The sequence below is a fragment of the Rhinopithecus roxellana genome, chromosome 2 (genome assembly GCF_007565055.1).
Source record: "Rhinopithecus roxellana isolate Shanxi Qingling chromosome 2, ASM756505v1, whole genome shotgun sequence".
Taxonomy (NCBI): Eukaryota; Metazoa; Chordata; class Mammalia; order Primates; family Cercopithecidae; genus Rhinopithecus; species Rhinopithecus roxellana.
This window is the reverse complement of record NC_044550.1, coordinates 53,213,327-53,217,463: the sequence shown is the minus strand read 5'-3', so window position 1 is coordinate 53,217,463 and position 4,137 is coordinate 53,213,327. Positions and strand designations below refer to the sequence as shown.

Here is a 4,137-nt window from a genome sequence, read left to right as displayed (position 1 = left end):
CAAGATCACACAACTAGTATATAGTGGCATCAGCATACAAACCCAGGCAGTTTCTGGTATAGGCAGCCCTTCTCCTAATCTCTTCCCTACACTACCCCCCGTGCAGTTCAGCTTGGTGAATGGTTGCTTTCCCATTGTTGATAAATGTCCAGTCCCAGTTACATACCCATGTTCTCTTTGTGAAACCAGATTATTGGAAGCAAATTATAACATGTTTCCTATGAATAAATCCCTCTTTCTTATTGTGTTCCATTTACGCTACCAACACTACTTTGTACTAATTAGAGACATTGACTAGAAGCTGGTGAAACAGACAGGCCTAGAACAAAACATCTGTTGACCCTAAAGAAAGAGTAGTATCCAAGCAGATCATCAAGAGGCAAATTTGCAGAAACATTAAAACTATTCTTATGCCTGCTTTGGCAGCACATACACTAAAACTGGAATGATATAAAGAAGATTAGCATGGCATGTGCGCAAGGATGAGTCTGTTAAAAAATATTCTTAACCTTTTGATTGTAATAAGTAACAGGTAAAAGTGCATCATTTGTAAAACCCATGGCTAGAAGATACGGGTCACAGATAACACATTCTAAAGGTCAAGCAATCATGCAATTACCATGAGTTGTTTATTTCTTAAATTTCCTGCCTAGAAAAATACAAATTTGACAGAGTTCAATAAAAAAGAAACTAGTATGTCAAAAACAAAATAGTAAAGCAAACCTGCTAGGAAACTCTAATTGGCTTCATCTTTCAGGGTCAGCTTCTTTTTGTGGCCAGGACAGGGTCCTAAACACATTCTTGATTGTGTTTCTTACTCATTTAATTAAATGACAAATAAAATAAGTTCTCTTTTACACGTGTTTTCTTTTTCAGCCTCTATAGAGTGAAATAAACATGAAGCTGTCAAACAGAATACTCTGAGACAAGCTAAACTAATTTGCCACTGATGATAGTCATTATAAACAATCTGAATGCTGTTCCACCTCACTGGGATTTAAATAATCTGTCAAAAAGCCCTATATTCTAAAATCTGCATATGAAATCAGGGAACATGAGGAAGAAATGAGAATAGTTAGTTAACTATCAACAGAAATATCCTCATTCCTGACATGAAAATAGAAGAATCACTTTGGGATTAATTTATTCAAGCCCTTCTCTTTCTCATTCAAATGCCACCCCATGCAAACAATTATTGTTAGTCCATTCCTTCCTCAATATTAGGAATACTGCTCAGTGTTGTCAGAAAATTTGGTCTTTTCAGAGCCAGCTAGAGGCAAAATTATTAAACAAGATGAGCTTATCTTTCAATTAAAAAATTAGAGTACTCAGTGCTAATAAAGACCTGGTTAAATGTACGGTCTCAAAAATTCCTGGGGAGAATTTTTAATTCTCTTAAAAATAAAATTTTAATTATATTCTATTTCTGAGAATATATTCTAGTGTAATCATCCTAAAGATGGGAAAACTTTATACACAAAGATGTTCACTATGGTACTATTACTTATAACAAGAAAATATGGAAATAAAGCAACTATCTAGCAATACGGGAATGGTTAAATAAAATACGATACAGCTTATGCTATTCCCTGTGTGCTGCATCGTATTTTATTCAGCTGTCTTAAATGTCAAGAGTTTTAATAACATTTGAAAATGCATATGTTATCAAGTTAAGTGAAAAGTAGCAGGTTATGAAATTATATATGTAACATGTTCTCAATTATGTTAAAACATGCAAAAATATGGTAAAAGGCAAATAATAGTCAAGATAATTTTAAAGAAGTTAGAGGAGGAGGGGAATTTTACTGTTCTAGATATGGAGGCTTACTGTTGTTAAGCTGTAATTACTAAAACTGTGAGTATTAGGGCAGAAATAGACAAACAGATCAATGGAAGAGAACAGACACTTTATTCATTTTGTTTGTTTGATTTTATTATTATTATTATTTTGAGACAGAGTCTCACTCTGTCACCCAGGCTGCAGTGCAGTGACATGATTTCGGCTCGTTGCAGCCTCAAAGTCCCAGACTCAAGTGATCCTCAGCTCCCAAGTAGCTGGGACTACAGGTGCACACCACCACACCAGCTTAGTTTTGTATTTTTTGTAGAGACAGGGTTTCACCAAGTTGCTCAGGCTGGTCTCGAACTCCTAAGCTCAAGCAGTCTGCCCACTTCAGCCTCCTAAAGTGCTGGGATTACAGTCGTGAGCCACTGCACCCAGCAACGTAAATTATATATGATATAAATTTATGTATACACACACAAACACACACATATACATATATACACGTATATACATATATATACACACACATGCATATATGCACATACTCACATATAAAGGTGGCATTATAATCCAAATAAATAACTCTAAAACATGGATTCCAAATGGAAATATATATATGTAATGTATATCCCTACTTTATATTATATAAAAAAACTAAAATCCACATGGATTAAAATACTTAAATATAAAAAAACTCTGAAACTTTTACAGGAAAATATAGTTGTATATCATGATCTAAGGGTAGGGAAAGATTTATTAAATGAGATACAAAAAGCCAAACCATAAGGAAAAAAAGATTAATAAATTTAATTACATAAAAATATAAAATCTCGTATAACCCCCCCCTTAAAAAAATAAATAAAGTGAAAAGACAAGCAACTGACTGGGAGAAGTTATATCAACAACTATTTGTACTATATATTCAGGAATACCTAAAGGATTTCTACAAATTAATAATATGAGAAACCTAAATTACACAAATAGAAAAAGAACAAAGTCTATTAATAGGAAATTTCTGGAAGAAAAAAACCCAAATCGTCAATAAACACATGAGAAGATGTTTAATCTCACTAGTAATCAAAGAAATGTGAATTAAAATTAGAGTATTTCACATATATTTCTTACATAAAAGAGTGACACAAGATTAAAAAGTCTCTAACAATATCAGCAGAGATGTTAAGAGATGGACATTCTCAAATATAGTTAAGGTATTCTGGGAGAGGAGCTTGAGAAAGACAGCATGACCAAGGCTCCACTTTGCTTTCCAGACAACCAGATTTGTAGCATACCGAGCTCTTGGTAATGGTGAGAATTTGACTGGTATAGAGGTTAGGGTATCTTTGGGCATGAGAGCTCTTAGCCCTCCTTTAAATCGTGCCACACCATCAGCTGGCGACACAACCCCCAAGCAAAGCAGAGCTTCCTCTGCCTGCTTCTATGATAGAACTAGTTCTTCTCTCCCAGCCCTTCTGACCACAGTCCCATTGTCCCAGTCAACTGACTAAGCTGGAAAGTAAGTCAGTTACCTGCCTTCTGCCTTGCAAAATCTAGACTAATATTTTAATGGAATCCTTCTCAAGGCAATAATCTCAATGCTCATCTTTGGGTAACTAAGGGGACAGTCACCAATAGCCCAATGGTCCAGCACTAGACCCTCTGTTTCCACAAGATCCCAAAAGGAAGCAATTTGGAAGGGAGAAGAAAGGAAAGGAATCCGCTCTATTTGGCATAATAGTATAGTTGCCTGACTCTGTGGAAAGCATCACACCTTACAAATTACAAGGCAGTTAGGGATGGGTTCTTTTTCTTTCTCCATATGAGTTTAGACTGCACTCTCTGAGAATTCACGTGTACCCCTAAAACGAGTGTGTGTGTGTGTGTGTCCACGTGCGCATGCATGCATGCATGCATGTAAGATCAGAGAATAAACAGGAGCAACTGCATTCACTCATATTGTTGTGAGAGCTTAAAGAGGACACAAGGGGATCACTTCCAAGATGGCTGAATAGGAACAGCTCCAGTCTACAGCTCCCAGCAAGATCAATGCAGAAGAGAGGTGATTTCTGCATTTCCAAATGAGGTACCTGGTTCATCTCATTGAGACTGGTTGGACAGTGAGTGCAGCCCACAGAGGGTGAGTCGAAGCAGGATGGGGCATTGCCTCACCCAGGAAGCACAAGGGTTCAGGGGATTTCCCTTTCCCAGCCAAGGGAAACCATGAGTGACTATACCTGGAGGAGCGGTAAACTTCTGCCCAAATACTGCGCTTTTTCCATGGTCTTTACAACCGGCAGACCAGGAGATCCCCTCCCATGCCTGGCTCGGCACATCCCACACCGACAGAGCGTTGC

General features: G+C 37.2%; 1 non-coding gene across 1 annotated transcript; it reads left to right on the top strand.

Moving 5' to 3' along the window:
* Window positions 1-414: 414 nt before the first annotated feature.
* On the top strand, window positions 415-517 carry LOC115896038. The gene has a single exon (XR_004056054.1). It is a non-coding gene; the product is annotated as a U6 spliceosomal RNA (small nuclear RNA).
* The last annotated feature ends 3,620 nt before the right edge of the window (window positions 518-4,137 follow it).